Source organism: Vulpes vulpes, chromosome 10 (assembly GCF_048418805.1).
Source record: "Vulpes vulpes isolate BD-2025 chromosome 10, VulVul3, whole genome shotgun sequence".
NCBI lineage: Eukaryota > Metazoa > Chordata > Mammalia > Carnivora > Canidae > Vulpes > Vulpes vulpes.
The window spans coordinates 52,820,977-52,839,385 of NC_132789.1; the positions used below are offsets into that span (position 1 = coordinate 52,820,977).

Sequence of the window (18,409 nt, forward strand, 5' to 3'; positions counted from 1 at the left end):
TATTATATTCTGTTGAAATTATTTGTTTAGAGTGTCTGTCATCCCATGTAACTTTAAGCTCCATGAGGACAGGGACCATGTCTTATTTATTTTTGTTTCTCTAGGATATAAGACTGTGCCCAGCATAGCGTAGGCATCCATCCATTCATTCACTATTTTGTAGTTTTTTTATATGCTAGACACTGTGCTAAGTGCTAAGATACAGTAATGATTAAGACTTGTTGGGGCGCCTGGGTGGCTCAGTGTTGAGCATCTGCCTTTGGCTCAGGGCATGATCTCGGGGTCCTGGGATCGAGTCCCACATCAGGCTCCTGGTTCTCTCTCTGCCTGTGTCTATCTCTCTCTCTGTCTGTGTCTCTCATGAATAAATAAATAAGATCTTAACAAAAAAAAGACTTGTTATTCTTGCCCTTGTGGAATTTATAATCTAATGGTAAACATTAAATAATTACAAGGGTGATTGCAACACAAAGAGAAGTATAGCATATTGGTTACCTATTACTTAATAACAATATTACCATGAATGCAGTAGTTTAAAGGAACACCTATTTACTCTATTTGTTTCTGTGGTTCAGGAGTCCAGGCATGACTTAGCTGGCTGGGTCCCTTGCTTCATGGTCTTACAAAGCTGCAATCAAGGTGTCAGCTCAGGTGGGGTGCCTGGCTGGTGTGATTGGGAGAGAGTGGGACTCTTGAACTCAGGGTCGTGAGTTCAAGCCTTGTGTTGGATGTCGAGATTACTTACGTAAATAAAAGCAAACTTAAAAAAAATTAAAGGTGTCAGCTAGGGCTGACATCTTATCCAAGGCTCAAGTAGGAAAGGATCTGCTACTAAACTCATGTGGTTGGTGGCAGCATTTAATTCCTTACAGTCTGTTGAATTGAGGGCTTCAGCTTGATACGCTTCATATGGCAGCTAGCAAGTGAATTTCCTAGTGAGATGGGTTACAGTCTCTCTTTCTTTTTTGAGAGAGAGAGAGAGAGAGAGAGAGAAAGAGCAAGTGTGCATGCCTCTGCGGACAGGGAGGAGCAAAGGGAGAGAGAGAGATAATTTTTTAAAAATTTTATTTATTTATTTTAAGGGAAAGGCAGAGGGGGATGGAGAGAGAATCTCAAGCCAACTCCACGCTGAGCCCCAAGCAGACATGGTGCTGGATCTCAGAACGCAGAGATTATGACCTGAGCTGTAATCAAGAGTCTGATACTTAACTGACTGAGCCACCCAGACACTCCTATGTGATTTCATTTTTGATGATTATGTGATATCAGATACCTTCTTTTCTTATCATTATTGTGTTTTTCATAGCATGATTGCCTCTTCCCCCCTTTGTTTCTCCTGTATCCTGTACAGATTTTTATCAGAGCAATGATACTTTTTATGACATTTTGTTTACATGGAGTTTGCCTTTCTCTGTTAGATCAAACCTCCCTGTGTTTTTCGTCCTTGTGTCTTTAGTACTTAGCACAGATTTTGCCTTGTAGAGGGCACTCACTAAATATTTGTTGCATTAGGAAAAAAATAAGTATGTATGTTATAAGAATGTATAGCATTTGCTAATCAGTATACCTGAAACTTATATAACATTGTATGTCAATTATATTTCAGTATTAAAAAAATAATTAAAAAGAAAAGAATGCATCGAGTGGCAACATAAGAGAGAGACTCTGCCCCTATTTGAATTTTGGTTTTATCACTCATAAGCTTTTTAACCTTGGGCAAGTTACTTGCCTTCTGTGCCTCAGTTTCTTCATCTGCAAAATGGAGATAATGATAGTACCTACCTTATGGGGTTGTTGAGAGGATGTAATGAGCTAGTATATGTAAAATACTAGAATGTCTAGCACATAATATATCCTATGTAAGGGCTACTTATTATTTGTTACATATACAGTTAAGATTTTGAGTTCTTTGTGCTAAGTACTGTGTTAATAACATGTATACGTTATTTTAATTACCACAGCAATTTTTTAAGTGGTTATACTTCTATAAATGAGGAAACTGCTTCTTCCATGGGAGCCATTAAGAAGCAACAGCTATGGCTCTGTGCTACCCTATGACCTTGGGCCTCAGTAAAAGCCACAAGCAAGCCCAGGCACAGCTGCCATTGTGGACACCTCCCCAAGCACACCAAGTTTGTGCAGGGCATGATCCGAGAGGTGTGTGGCTTCTCTCCATATGAGTGTTGTAGCGTGGAGCTGCTCAGGGTCTCCAAGGAAAAGCGTGCACTCAAGTTCATCAAAAAAAGGGTAGGGACATGCATCCATGCCAAGAGGAAGAGAGAGGAGCTGAGCCAACCTCCTGGGAGCCATGAGGAAAGTGGCAGCTAAAATAGATTGAATCCCTCTCCTAAAGGGGTAATAGAGCTTTTTGAAACTTGAAAAAAAGAGAGAGAGAGAGAGAGGAAGAAACTGAGGTCCAAAAATTTTTAGTGTCTTGCCAATAGGTAAATGGTACAGCTAGGATTTGAATACCTATCTGTGTGATTGATGAATAGAATATTATACCTACTTTTGATCCAGTATACAAGAAAAAATTTAAAGATAATTATTTAAAAAAAATTTTTTAAAGATTTTATTTATTTATTTATTTATGAGAGACACACACAGAGAGAGAGAGAGAGGCAGAGACACAGGCAGAGGGAGAAGCAGGCTCTATGCAGGGAGCCTGATGTGGGACTCAATCCCGGGACTCCAGGGTCATACCCTGGGCCAAAGGTAGGTGCTAAACCGCTGAGCCACCTAGGTGCCCCAATATTATTATTTTTAAGGTTTTACTTATTAGAGAGAGAGTGGGGGAGGGGCAGAGGAAGAAAGTGAGAATCTGAAGTAGACTCCCTGATAAGCATAGAGCCTACACAGGTCTTGATCCAGCCATCCTGAGATCATGACCCAGGCTGAAAGCAAGAGTGGGACACTCAACAGATTGAGCCACCCAGGTGCTCCAAAGATTATTTTTATTAATTTTTACATACTTATACTAAATATCTAGGATATGATAATGTATATATGTGTGTGTGTATATATATATATATGTACACATATATATGCACATCACTGCGCGCACACACACAGTCTTTTTTAAAATTATTTATTTATTTATGATAGTCACACACACACACACACACACACACACACACACACACACACACAGAGGCAGAGACATAGGCAGAGGGAGAAGCAGGATCCATGCACCGGGAGCCCGATGAGGGATTCGATCCTGGGTCTCCAGGATCACGCCCTGGGCCAAAGGCAGGCGCTAAACCACTGCGCCACCCAGGGTTCCCACAAACACACAGTCTTACAGAGAGTTCAACCTGATTCAGTTTGTAAGTATACAGCTAGTTACATAAGCTAGAGGCTTAAGTTCCTACTTTCTCCCCTGGTATATTTTCCTAAATTGAAAGTACCATGTCTGGAAGTGCTAAGCTATAAGAAACAGTAAACTTATAAACTAAAAGAGTCAGATGTCTGCCATCTGCTTGGGTACTGAAAAATTGATTTATTCACATTCATAGTTGTACATTTATTATTTAGTGGGTGTGGAGTTATCACGTAAACTCTAAATTTGTAACAGTATTAACAGTTGTACTATAAAGAAAGTAAGGGGTAAGTAATTATAGGAAACAAACAGGGTTGCTGGAGGGGAGGTGGGTGAGGGGATGGGGTAACTGGATAATGGGTATTAAGGAGGGCACTTGATGTAATGAGCACTGGGTGTTGATGAATCTTTAAACTCTACCTATGACACTTACAATACACTGTAAGTTAATTGACTTTTTTTTTTTTTTAAGATTTTAACTATTAGAGAGAGTGCCAGTGCATGCAAGCACAAATGGGAGGAGGAGCAGAAAAAAAGGGAAGAAGTAGACTCCTCACTGAGCAGGGAGCCTGATACCCAGGACCCCTGGATCATGACCTGAGCCAAAGGCAGATGCTAAACCCACTGAACCACCCAGATGTGCTTAGTTAATTGATTTTAAATTAAAAAAAGGGGGGGGGGACATTTTTGTATGCGAATGTTATTTTGTTCTGATATGTTTTATTTTTGTGCTTGGGAAGGTAAAGATTTCATGTTCTCTGGTAGTTTTGTCTGCTTTGTCTGAGAAATATGATATTGGGTCTTAAAATTCTGGTGTTGTTGAAATGGTCTTATTGCCCTAACTGCCTATAATTTTTTAGCTTCTCAAACAACAACTTGTGAAAGTTGCAAGACAGTGAATCCTTTTTAAAAATAATATGATCAGGGGATCCCTGGGTGGCTCAGTGGTTTAGCGCCTGCCTTTGGCCCAGAGCGTGGTCCCGGAGTCCTGGGATCGAGTCCCATATCAGGCTCCCTGCATGGAGCCTGCTTCTCCCTCCTCCTGTGTCTCTGCCTCTCTCTCTCTCTCTCTGTGTGTGTCTATCATAAAATAAATAAATAAATCTTAAAAAAAAATATCGTTGTTGCAGCCTGGATCTACAAATACTCCAGAATTTTTTTCAAGTTCTCTGTATTTTATTTCATGGTTATGTTTGTACTTTTCCATCTGCCTCTCTGAGACTTCACTATAAAAAGTGTTTTAATCACACTGCAAGAGGTAATGACTGTATGTTTTAATAGTCACTGTGTCAGAGAATTAAACTGTATAGTTGTTTGAGGTGTATAAGGCAGCTTTTGCAAGATGACAAGAGCAAAATAGTGAGGATGAAGTGAGGTATGGTGCATGTTCTACCTGAGAGTGAAGGTTAGAAGAAGGCCCATTAGGCATTCGTGAGGTCCCAGTTTTTAGTGTTATAAGATGTCAGTTTATACCAGGGCTGTTTGGAGGAACAAAGTAATGAATTCTGGGAGTGATCTGAACTACCCACAACTCCAAAACATCAGTGAGCAAGGTGTGTGTGTGTGTGTGTCTGGCTGTCTATATTTGTCCCCTCATGTCAGACCAGCCATTTCAGAATTAAATTGCTCCATGGAGTCAGAGAATTAAGGTAACCTTCGATATCAAGAGTAAGATCGGGGTGCCTGGGTGGCTCAGTCGGTTAAGGATCTGACTCTTGATTTCAGCTCAAGTCTTGATCTCAGGGTCGTGAGTTTAAGCCCCATGCTGGGATTCTAAAAAAATGAGATTAAGGAAGAATAAATATAGAGAAAACCTTCATTGTGCAATATTACTCTGGCATGAAAGCAGTGTTATATAGGAATTGAGCACATTTTTTTAAACTATCAAAATGTTTTCAATATGCTATCAGAAATAGTCAAGGAAAAGAGTACGGATAGAGACACTAAAGCAGCGAGGCTTGAACTTTAAGTACCTTTATTTATGGAGTTTGTGAAGAAGGAAAAGAGACAAGTAGTAGTCAGAGATAGGTTCCTAAAGTACAAGGAATGTGCCAGATCTACCAAACATAATGTCTAAGGGACTGACACCATGTTACAGAGATTTACAAAAGAGAGTATAAAGAGGGAAACAAATGTCTCTCTCCACCTTCCACCACCCTTTTTAAGGAAGTTTAGCATTGAAAAGTATGGGAGAAAGGATGATCGTTCAATGCTGCTTAGGGCTTTGCACGTTGATAATGGTCTTTGTTGCATATCCTTAATGTCTGTCAAAACAACTTCTTGCTAAATTTCCTATTGTTTTCCTTGTTGCATTTATCTGGTTCTGCAACCTCTTTGAGGTACAGGGGGTTTCAGAGAGGGAGCTCTTCTGGGAAGGTTCAGTGTTTGGTGTGTGTGTGTGTGTGTGATGATGGATTTTAAAGGCACTATATTTCTATCATATGTACACTTAAGGTACACACACACAGTAGTGTATGATTGTAGCCTTTGGCCATATTCAGTACATTTAATATTTTCTCTAGAGCTGGGTGTGGAAAATTGGGCTAATTAGTAAAGAATTTTGTAGAGGTGTCTCATTGGCCTGAGCTCAGCACTAGGAGACATCAAGTGATAATTTATCAGGTAGCAAATGTTTGTATTGCTGTGCAGAAATACTTGCTAAGATCCTTTACCTTAATTGATAATTCATCTGGGAAAACAAAAACTAGAAGCACACAAGTTGTATGTACAACTTGCATTTGCTCAGTGCTTCTGTTTCTGTAAACATATGATATATGCGAAGGCATATGAGAGATATTAGAAACATTTGATTCTAGAGTGTATCATTTTGCAGCAAGGAGAGAGGGTTGGTTGCTTTCCTTTTGTGATCTCATAGTACTCTGCTGATAGTTCTATTCCAGCATGTGATAATTATTGTAATTATTTGCTATCTTATTCATTTTATTTACTCAGCAGATATTTAGTTAATGCTCATTGGGTGCTAGGGACAGAGGAATAAAATTGTGCCCTAAAAGAGCTCTTTGCTTAAGGTGGAAGACGGGAAATATATTTAAAACACAGTAATTTCTAAAACAAGCTTTAGCAAGAGCCTGAAATTGCTTAATACATATTTGCTAATTGTGTGAAAGTATGCATAGTGTACTAAGGGATGTAATACTGGGCACCAGTATAAACATTGTTTGAAGGGATCAGAGAAGGCTTCCTAGAGGAGATCACCCTTGAGTTTTCCTGAAGGAGAAAATACAGCTTGCCTGATGCACAAGTGAAGGAAAGGGCATTTCAAGCAGTAGGAAAAGCATGTGTGGGAACACAGAGGAATATTCTAGGAATGGTGGGAAATTTGGTTTAGTTCAAGTCTGGTGGGTACATGTAAAAGAATGGCAAGACTCTAATAATGAGTCTAGAGGGATAGGCAGGGGCAGGAAAATGAAAGATTTTTTTCTTGATCCAGAGTCACTGAAGATATTTTTCTTTGTTAGTTTTTTCTATTTCCAAATCAGCTTTTGATTTGTTGAAACTCTGAGTTGTTTCTTTGATTTCTATCATTAACTTTTGCTTTTATTTTTATTATTATTAAACTTCCTTTATTCTTACATTTTTGGTTGAACTGTAACTTATTTTGAATCTTTTGCAAAATCAGTTAGGATTATCTTTGGGAGTATGTTACAGAAACCTGAACGTAGTGGCTTATTCAAATAAGGGATTAATTTTTCTTTTTTTTTTCTCTTTTTAAAGATTTTATGTGTTTATTCATGAGAGACACACAGAGAGAGGCAAAGACATACACAGAGGGAGAAGCAGGCTCCCCATGGGGATCCCAGAACTCTGGGATCACAGCCTGAGCCAAAGGCAGAGCCACCCAGGCATCCCGGGATTAATTTTTCTTTCTTTCTTTTTTTTTTTTTCTGGGATTAATTTTTCTTAAGAAATCTTGAGAAATGCTTATGTTTTACAGCTTCTTGAGAAAGTCATCAACAAATCAGGCTTCTAGCTTCTGTCTTTTTTAGGGTGGGACTTCTGGCCTGTTGGTTACAAGGTAATTGCTCCTGATGCAGGCTCCTCATCTTTGCCTCAGGCTGTAAAAAGGAGGATGACAATTTCATCAGGAAAGCATTTCCAGAATCCCTTCCTAGAAATTCCCACTTACATCTCCTTACTTAGTAGTATGTTAACCTGGCTATTATAGCTGCAAGGAAGACTGCCAGATTGAATGTTTTAATTAACCAAGTACAGTGCTGCCTATTTGGTCCTGTTAGTCAATAAAAGGGAGAAAATCGATAGATGTTGAATAAATAATATTGTCTGCTTTGCTTGTTTTTAATTATCTTTTTATTGTTGACTTCTTTTTTTTTTAAATTATTTATTTATTTATTTATGATAGTCACACACACAGAGAGAGAGAGGCAGAGACACAGGCAGAGGGAGAAGCAGGCTCCATGCACCAGGAGCCCGACGTGGGATTCGATCCTGGGTCTCCAGGATCACGCCCTAGGCCAAAGGCAGGTGCCAAACCGCTGCGCCACCCAGGGATCCCTTATTGTTGACTTCTAATTTTATTTCTTAGTGGTCTGAGAATGTGGTTTTGGAACCATATTCTCTTTTTTTAGGTTCAAAAATTAATTACTTAGTTAACTACTTTATTGAGCATGAATGGGAGGGGCAGAGGGAGAGGGAGAGAGAAACCCAAGCAGACTCTGCTCCAAGTACAGACCCTGACTTGGGGCTCAATCCCATGGTCCTGAGATCAGACCTGAGCCAAAACCGAGAGCTGAATGCTCAACCAACTGAGCCACCTAGGTGCCCTAGAACTACATTCTTTGAAAGTTTTTGAGAATTCCTTTATGACGTAGTATCCATGCATTTTGGTAAATGCTTTTTTTTTTTAAGATTTTATTTATTTATTCATAAGAGACACAGAGAGAGAGAGAGAGAGAGAGAGAGAGAGAGAGAGAGAGAGGCAGAGACTCAGGCAGAGGCAGAAGCAGGCTCCCTGCAAGGAGCCCAATGTGGGACTTGATCCCAGATCCCAGAATCATGTCCTGAGCCGAAGGCAGATGCTCAACCGCTGAGCCACCCAGGCAGGCGTCCCTTGGTAAATGTTTTCATGTGGACTTGGAAAAAAAATAAAATAAATAAAGCCTATCTCTATTGGGATAAGATTAGATCAAGCATGTCAATTTTGTTACTAAAATGTACCATATCCATACTCATTTCTTTTAGAACTTTCAGTTTCTGAGAAGTATGTTAAAATATCCCACGAAGACTGTGGATTTGTCAAATTTGCCTTGTATATTGTTGGCTTTTGTTTTATATGTTACACATCTGTGTTGTTAGATACATACAAGATGATGATTATTTCTTGGCAGAATGATTGTTAGATAGTGTGCATGGAATTCTTTATTCTTTAGATTAGTTCTCATGCCTTTCAGGCCCACTATTTGCATTTTTGGGTTCAAATTCTGGCTCTGTCATTTACTAGATGTATGATCTTGAGAAAGTCCTTTAATCTCTCTGTGCCCATTTTCCATAGCTGTAAATGGGGGACATTAACAATACCTACCTCCCAGGATTATTTTGAGGATTAAATGAGTTTATATATATATGTGTACACACACACACACACACACACACACACACACATATATATATATATAGAGAGAGAGAGAGCATAGCAGAACCTAGTATGTAGCAAGTGCTATGAATAATTGCTATATTATTGCTATTATAACAATTTTTTAATGAACCCTGAAATGAAATTGATGGGTGATTAGGTTACTAGTATTCGTAATTATAAAGCATCAACGTGATACCCTAACTATGATGTGCAAAAAGTGAAAGAATATTAAATTAGTGAAAATATAGATTTCAATATATAAAAATTTGAGCCTGCTACTGTAGAAAACTTAATGAAATAGATACTTTTGCTCTCTTATAAATGACTAGTTTTAGATTTAAGAGAAGCAATTAGAAGCCACTTCGTGCAAGAAGAAAAATTAAAGAGCAGAGATGCCAGTGGTTATTAGAATAAAAGTATAATGGACCAAAAAAGAAAACCAAACCCACAACCAACAAACCGACTAGACTTATTTGTATATGCTAAGGGGAAGAGGGAAGTGACCTCAAATGAAATAGAGATAGCTTGCCAAGGCAAATTACAGTTTGATGAAGGAGAGAAAAGGAGTATGATATATCTTTACCAACTTTATCAGTGTTTCTTTATAAAATGTTCATGTAATCCTGAATATTTCATTGGGGAAAAAAGTTGGCAGAGTAGGCACTTTTTTTTTTTTTTTAAATCTCTCTCTCTCTCTCTCTTTTTTTTTATTGGAGTTCAATTTGCCAACATATAGCATAACACCCAGTGCTCATCCCATCAAGTGCCCCCCTCAGTGGAACATTTTTTTTTTTTTTTTAAGATTTCATCCATTTATTCATGAGAGACAGAGAGAGAGAGAGAGGCAGAGACACAGGCAGAGGGAGAAGCAGGCTCCATGCAGAGAGCCTGATATGGGACTTAATCCCGGGACTCCAGGATCAGGCCCTGGGCTGAAGGCAGGCACTAAACTGCTGAGCCACCCAGGGATCCCATGCAGAGTAGGCACATTGATTACTTTATTTGTGCACAATGCTAAAATATTCTTTATATTTATACTTTTATAAATACATATATATTTATAATATATATATAGGTTTTTTTGTTGTTTTTTTGTTTTTTTTTTAGAGAGAGAGAGAGACAAAGGTGGGGCGGAGCAGAGGGAAAGCAGTAGAATCTTAAGCAGGTTCCATGCCCAATGCAGAACCTGATGTGGGGCTGATCTCAAAACCCTGAGATCATGACCTGAACGAAAATCAAGAGACAGACATTTAACAACTGAACCACCCAGGCGTTCCTATAGTTGATATTTTAAAATAAAGGTTAAAAAAATCATTGATTACAATGGCTTCTGATACAGATATGTTATATTGGGATTTAAAAACCAGGAGCAAAAAAATAAAATAAATTAAAATACATACATACATACATACATACATACATACCTACCTACCAGGAGCAGCATTGCCATTGGTGGTCTGATTTTCTGAAATGTTGACCAATTCTTTTGTTGTTACTGTTTTTAGGTGGGGAGCAGCAGAGAGAAAGAGAGAATCTTAAACAGACTCCATACCCAGTGTGGAGCTTGAAGTATGGGACTCAATCTCACAACCCTGAGATCATGACCTGAATTGAAATCAAGAGTCAAACACTTAACTGACTGAGCCATCCAGACACCATTTTTTTAAAATGTTGATCAATTCTTTTTTTTTTTTTTAAGATTTTATTTATTCATGAGAGACCCCAAAAGAGAGGCAGAGACACAGGCAGAGGGAGAAGCAGGCTCCATGTGGGGAGCCCGACGTGGGACTCGATCCCGATGTTGACCAATTCTTAATGATGTTCTGAAAATAACAAAAATATGATTTTTCCTTAATTTATAAGGTAGTTGTATTTCTAGAGAATTTAGCATATGTTAAAACCATGCAAAGGGACTTTGTTTTTATGTAAAATAGAGTTAGAATCGAAGCTCAGGTGATAATAAATACATTATTCACTCACATGAATGTCTGGCAATATATTTGAATTTCATACAGCACATAGAACAGTGCTTCCTTGTGCAATACTGTCCTGTACCTTGCAGGATGTCTAACATCTCTGGCCAGTAAAACTCCCTGCCCCCAATCATTTTTATTACCCAAAAAACTTAACCTAAAAACTTCAAAAACACCTCCAAAGTGACTTGGAATAGCGTCTATTGAAAATTACTGCTTTAAACCTTACTTGTCAGGGTGGCTGGGTGCCTCAGTTAAGTGTCTGACTCTTGATTTTGGCTCAGGTCATGATCTCAAGGTTGTGGAATCAACCCTGCAGTCGCTCTGAGCTCAGCAGGGAATTTATTGGAGATTCTCTCTCTCCCACTGCTCATCCCTGCCCCGCCCCTGCTCTCTCTCTCTCTCTCAAGTAAATAAATATTTTTAAAAAATAAGCCCAATTTATCTAATATCTATGTTGCTATACCTGCTTACTGTATACTCACTGTGACTTCTTGACTGGAAGTCCTAAGCCATTCAGTTAATAGTTAAGGATTAATTGCTTTGTGACAGACAGTTGTTATGTTGTTGTCATTATTATTTAATTCTTTCCTTACTATTTCTCTGAGCTGATCAGAGGTTTATACTTTTCTCTTGCTCTAGAAATTAGGCTCCCTGATTCAAGTTAATTATTTAAATTCAGCTAACATTTTTTAAGCAATTACTGAATGTCCAACTAAAGGCACTGTGCCAGGGGATCCCTGGGTGGCTCAGCGATTTGGTGCCTGCCTTTGCCTCAGGCCGTGATCCTGGAGACGGGGCTGGGGGCCTGCTACTCCCTCTGCCTGTGTCTCTGCCTCTCTCTCTCTGTCTTTCATGAATAAATAAATAAAATCTTAAAAAAAAAAAATTAAGGCATTGTGCCAGAGAAGAGATTCTCAGCTTAGTTTTATATCAGACTGCTAAAAGTGAATATATTGCATGCGATTTGTTATTAAAAGTTGTTAGTGGGGCACCTGGGTGGCTTAGTCAGTTAAGCCTCTGCCTTTGGGTTAGGTCATGAACCCAGGATTCTGGGATTGGGCCCTGTATCAGGCTCAATGGGGAGCCTGCTTCTTCCTCTCCCTCTGCCTCTCCCCTTGCTTGTGGTCTCTCTCTCTCTCTGTCAAATCAATCAATCTTTAAAAAAAAGATTGTTAGTGTACCAACATCTGCAAATAATTTAATTTAATTTATTATTTAATTTGATTTTAAAAATATAAATTAGAGTTGAAGTGCACCTGGGTGGCTCAGTTGGTTAAACTTCTGACACTTATTTCTGCTCAGATCATGATCTCAGGGTTGTGAGATCCGGCCCTATGTCAGTCTCCACCCTGGGCATAGAGTCTGTTTGAGATTCTCTCTCCCTCTCCCTCTGCCCTTACTCCTCTCTCTCTCAGAAAATTAAATGAATAAATAAATAAATTAGGGTTGAATTAGAGGTACCTCTATATTAACTGTCACTCTCATTTGCATGTTAATATACTTATGGAATGGAATAAAAATAGGCTATGTCCAGCTAATGGACATAGGACATACATAACCTGTAATTTATTTTTTCTATTCATGAGTTTATAGTGATTATATAGTCTATACTAATGTCTGTTCATACTTGTATAATTATTGCCATGTTTCTCTTCCTGCTTACCTTCATAAGATATTTGAGAAAAATCTAGATTGTCCATATGAGAATAAATCCTGCATGGCAGGAGGTGTGTATGTGGGGTGTGGAGCTGAATTACTCTTCTGGGGATAAAGAAATTAATAAAGCAGATTTTCCTTGAGGCATATGGGAAATTGTTCCATATGTAGTTGTAGATTCTCTGTGTCCATGGGACGAGGTGAGTTCAGTATCTTCCTGTGTTGTTATCTTTTTTTTTAAATTTTATTTATTTATGAGAGATGCAGAGGGATAGGCAGAGGGAGAAAAAGGGAACCTAATGTGGGACCCAATCCCAGGACCTGGGATCACAACCTGAGCCTAAGCCAGCCACTCAACCACTGAGCATCTCAGACGGTCCCTGTGTTGCCATCTTGAATCTGAACTGCCCTTAGGCATATAGAAGACTAACCGCATATAATATGCATATACTGTAATACAGATAAATAAGGATAGAATGCTAAGAAAACACAAAGTGGAGCCATCTAGCTTTTCTTGAAATAAAATGAAATTTCCCACAGGTAAAGTGGTGTTTCTTTATCTTAAATATTGAAAGAAATTTAGTAGGGAGATTGGGATGGAACTTTGGGGGTGAAGATTGCATCAAGGCAAGGAGAATAGCATGTGTCAAGGCAAAGAAGTATGACAGAGGATGATGCATTTGGAAAGAATTGTAAATACATAATATGTAATAAGTAAAATAAGGAGAAGAGTCGGGTGGGGATAGTCAGGGAGCAGTAGATGGATTTACTTTGTTATGGAGTTTGGACTTCATTTCCCAAATAGTGGTGAGCCGTTGAAGAATTTTAAGTTGGAGAATGAGATAATTTTGTGATTTGGGGCCATGAGTTGCTGGAAGATCTGATAAGCTGATGCCTAGTGTTGATCTGCAGGCTTCTCAACATCCAGCACAGTGCCTTGTATTATAGAAGATACAATGTTTGTTTCTATTTGAATGTACCTGAAAAGATTAATCACAGTTTATTGGTCACTTCCAGGCTGCATGCACATACTTGACTGGCCTTTAGTGTGTGGTTTGTAGCTCTTGTTTGTAGATTTTGAAGTTATCTTCAACTCTGATTTTAGTTTTAGGGTCTGTTCTGAGTCTTTTTTTTTAAAGATTTTATTTATTCATGAGAGAGAGAGAGAGAGAGAGAGAGAGAGAGGCAGAGAGGCAGAGACACAGGCAGAAGGACAAGCAGGCTCCATGCCGGGAGCCCAACGTGGGACTCGATCCAGGGACTCCAGGATCTCGCCCTGGGCCACAGGCAGGCGATGAACCACTGAGCCACCCAGGGATCCCCCGTTCTGAGTCTTTGATCAAGGGAAGAGACTCTATTCTTTTTTTTTATTTTTATTTTATTTTTTTTAATTTATTTATGATAGTCACAGAGAAAGAGAGAGAGAGAGGCAGAGACACAGGCAGAGGGAGAAGCAGGCTCCATGCACCGGGAGCCCGACGTGGGATTCGATCCCGGGTCTCCAGGATCGCGCCCTGGGCCAAAGGCAGGTGCCAAACCGCTGCGCCACCCAAGGATTCCCAAGAGACTCTATTCTTGATGGTTCCCTACCTAATGCCACTATTTGTTTTCTTGGTGTCTGTGATCACTCATTCTAAGTGGCAACTCTCAATTTTTCTGGTCATCCTTTATATAGTTTTCTTTCTTTTGGTTGGCTTCTTACTTTTATCTTCCTTTTATTCATACTTAATCCAAAAGAATTGTGGGATCATGGAGGATAATCATTAGAATACTACCATGCTGGTAGAGAAACTCTTACACAGATTTTTCTAGTGACTTAGTATTGTTATTTGATTGTATTTTTGCTTTTTTTGTTTGTTTTGGTATACTCTTGAAACATCCTTACAAGCTGCGGGATACTTAGACTTTTGAGCATGTGAATAAAAGAAGCCTCTGTTCTGTAGAACTTTAGTTTTCTCTGAGGTTAGATGTCATGCTCTATCAGTTTCCGTGTGTGTATGTATTGGGGGAGATGTTGTCAATGCATTTTTTAAAGGCCTGGAAGGGTACTCATTAAGCTTAGGACAATAACTACTTCTTGGAATGGGCACAGAAGATTGGGCTTAAGAGATCTGATAGTCAAAGGAACTTAATTTTTATTCATATTGTTTTAATGTGCTACAAAGAAAATATATGCTTAGTTAAAAATGAATAGAAATTGAAGTTGAAAAGCTATATATATATATATATTTTTTTTTTTTTAAGATTTTATTTATTTATTCATGAAAGACACACACAGAGAGAGAAACAGCGACACAGGTAGAGGGAGAAGCAGGCTGCATGCAGGGAGTCCAGCGTGGACCTGGATCCTGGGACTCTTGGATCGTGCCCTGGGCTGAAGGCAGGCACTAAACCACTGAGCCATCCAGGGATCCCAAAAAGCTATATTTTCTATTAGAAAAGTTAGTCAAGAGTACTGTAGAAAAATTGAAAATGAAGAAAAATCATTGATGTTAGTTCTACCACCAATGACAATCACTGTTAACATTTGATCAACTTTTTTTATTTTTCAAGGAGATTCCACACCCAGCATGGAGCCCAATGTGGGTTGAACTCATGACCCTAAAATCAAGACCTGAGCTGAGATCAAAAGTCAGACACGTAACTGCATTAGTCACTGTAGGCATCCCAACATGTGATACATTTATTCTACTTTTTGTTTTAACACAGGCTCTGGTATATATCATCTGTAGGATTTTTTTCTACAATTAAAAAGTGGTTCTTTATTTCTTAATGCTAAATTTATGGGAGAAAATAAAATATAGTTTTTACTTATTTCTTCCAATTTCTGGAAACTTTAGAAATCTATAGAAAATTGAAAGAAGGGCAGCTGGTGTGGCCCAGTGGTTTAGTGCCCTCTTCAGCATGATCCTGGAGGCCCAGGATTGAGTCCCACATCAGGCTCCCTGCATGGAGCCTGCTTATGTCTCTCGGTGTCTCTCATGAATAAATAAATAAAATCTTAAAAAAAAAATAAAAATAAAAAAAATAAAAATAAAATTGAAAGAATAGTACAATAAGCCCCTGTAGTCTCTTCACCTGGATTTACCACTTAGTATTTTGCTACATTGCTTTATCTATCTGTATTTTTTTTTTCTGAAGATTTTTTTTTTTTTTTTTTTTAGAGAGAGAGAGTGCGAGCTGGTGAGCACATGAGCAGGGGGTAGGGACAGGGGCAGAGGGAGAAGCCAACTGCTTGCTGAGCAGGGAGCCTGATGTGGGGATTGATTCCAGGACCCTGAGATCATGACCTGAGTGAAAGGCAGACACTTAACTCACTGAGCCACCCAGGTACCCCTCTAATTGTTTTATGATTAGATTTTTTTTTTAAGATTTTATTTATTTATTTATGAGAGAGGCAGAGACATAGGCAGAGACAAAGGCAGAGGGAGAAGCAAGCTCCATGTAAGGGGCCCCAAGCAGGACTCGATCCTGGGACTCCAGGATCATGCTCTGGGCCAATGGCAGGCACCAAACTGCTGAGCAACCCAGGCACCCCTTATGATTAGATTTGAATTAAATATTTCAACAAGTATATTACATCAGAAGTTGATAATGCCAGTTGTTTCACTTTTGGTAATGCTAAATGCAACCCACCCATTGGTTTAAGGTGCTAGTCAGCAGATCTTTCCCTTGTAAAGATGTATTTTACCCTTTGTAATAAATAAGTAATCTTGGGGGCATGATACAGATAGGAATTTTATTACTGTTTCACTTAAAATTTTTTTAATTTTTTATTTATTTATGATAGTCACAGAGAGAGAGAGAGAGAGAGAGGCAGAGACAGAAGCAGGCTCCATGCACCGGGAGCCCGACAGTGGGACTCGATCCCGGGTCTCCAGGATCGCGCCCTGGGCCAAAGGCAGGCGCCAAACCGCTGCGCCACCCAGGGATCCCCGGTTTCACTTAAAATTACGTGCATTTTCTGTGTTATGTCAAATCCGCCTGATAAGCTAAATTTTTTAAAAAATGATTTGAGAGCAAGAGTGCATGCTTTGTGTGCACGAGTGCACATGCTGAGGGGAAGGGCAGAGGGAGAGGGAGAAAAAGGTTCTCCGCTGAGCAGGGAGCCTAATGTGGGCCTTGATCCTAGGACTCTGGGATCATGCCCTGAGCTGAAGACAGCCGTTTAACTGACTGAGTCACCCAGGCACCCGTAAGCTAAATTCTTATGGGCATGTAGTTTCTTATTTTTATTTATTTTTAAAGATTTCATTTATTTATTCATGAGAGGCACAGAGATGGCAGAAGGAGAAGCAGGCTCCATGCAGGGAGCCCCACGTGGGACTCGATTCTGGGTCTCCAGGATCACACCCTGGACTGAAGGCGGCACTAAATCGCTGAGCTACCCCCGCTGCCCTCTTATTTTTATTAAAAACAATAGCTATTTAATGTTTATTATGTGCCAAATGCTGTATTTAGTTTGTATACATTATCTCATTAACATAACACGATTTTATCCTCCATAGCAGTTCTATGAAACTATTATTCTCTTCATTATACAGAAGACTTCAAAGAGAAGTCGTTCTGAATTCGTTTAAGTGTTAAAGTCTTGGGTTCAGTTTGCTCTTCTCCAGAGCTTGAGCACTTCGCCACTCTGCTGTTCTTTTTTTTTTTTTTTTTTTAAAGATTTTATTTATTTATTCATGAGAGACACATACACACAGAGAGAGAGGCAGAGACACAGGCAGAGGGAGAAGCAGGCTTCCTGCATGGAGCCCGACGTGGGACTCGATCCGAGGTCTCCAGGATCATACCCTGGGCCAAAGGCAGCACTAAACCAGTGGGCCACCCGGGCTGCCCAATTTCCTTCCTTTTTAAGGCTGAATAATACTATTCCATTTTATGTGTATACCACATTTTTTTTATCCATTCATCTGTTAGTAGATACTTGGGTTGCTTATATCTTTTGGCGATTTTGAATAATGCTGCTATAAACATGGGTATACATTGTTTTGAGACCCTGCTTTCAATTCCTTTGGGTATGTATCCAGAAGTGGAATTTCTGGATCATGTGACAATTCTATTTTTAATTTTTTGAGGTCTTGATCTTTATGTTAACATTTTTATTTAAAAATTTTTTTTAAAGAGAGGGGCAGAGGAGAGAATCCCTCCCCCCCCCTTTTTTAAAGATTTTATTTATTTATTCATGAGAGACAGGGAGAGAGAAAGAGGCAGAGACACAGACAGAGGGAGAAGCAGGCTCCATGCAGGGAGCCTGACGTGGGACTTGATCCCGGGTCTCCAGGATTACGCCCTGGGCCAAAGGCAGGCGCTAAACCGCTGAGCCACCCAGGGATCCCTATTTTTAAATTTTTGATTAAAATATAGTTGACAAAAAAAATAAAATATAGTTGACATATTAGTTTTAGGTGTACAATATAGTGATTTGACGATTATATACATTATGAAATGTTCACCACAATAAGTATAGTTACTGTCTGTCACCATACATACTGTTATTACGGTATTATTGACTATATTCCCTATGCTGTAGTTTTCACCCCTTTATTTATTTTATAACTGGAAGTTTGTACCTCTTAATCCTTTTACCTGTTTCACCCATTCCACCAATTTTTTCTTCCCTAGCAACCACCATCTTAACTTTTCTTTTCTTTTTCTTTAAGATGTTATTTCTTTACTTATTGGGAGAGGGGCACGGGGGAACATGCAGAGTCCACACTGAGCACGGAGCCTGATGTGGGGCTCAATCCCACAACCCATTGAATCATGACCTGAGCCCAAATCTAGAGTTAGAGGCCTAACTGACTGAGTCACCCAGTTGCCCCATTAACCTTTTTTTTC

The 18,409-nt window shown here is 39.2% G+C and overlaps 1 protein-coding gene and 1 pseudogene across 4 annotated transcripts in view; both read left to right on the forward strand.

Moving 5' to 3' along the window:
• Positions 1–18,409, forward strand: part of TESK2 (testis associated actin remodelling kinase 2) — a 143,025-nt gene that overhangs the window by 52,607 nt on the left and 72,009 nt on the right. The gene's annotated exons all lie outside the window — the stretch shown is intronic.
• LOC112914790 (large ribosomal subunit protein eL36-like) lies at positions 2,037–2,338 on the forward strand (annotated as a pseudogene).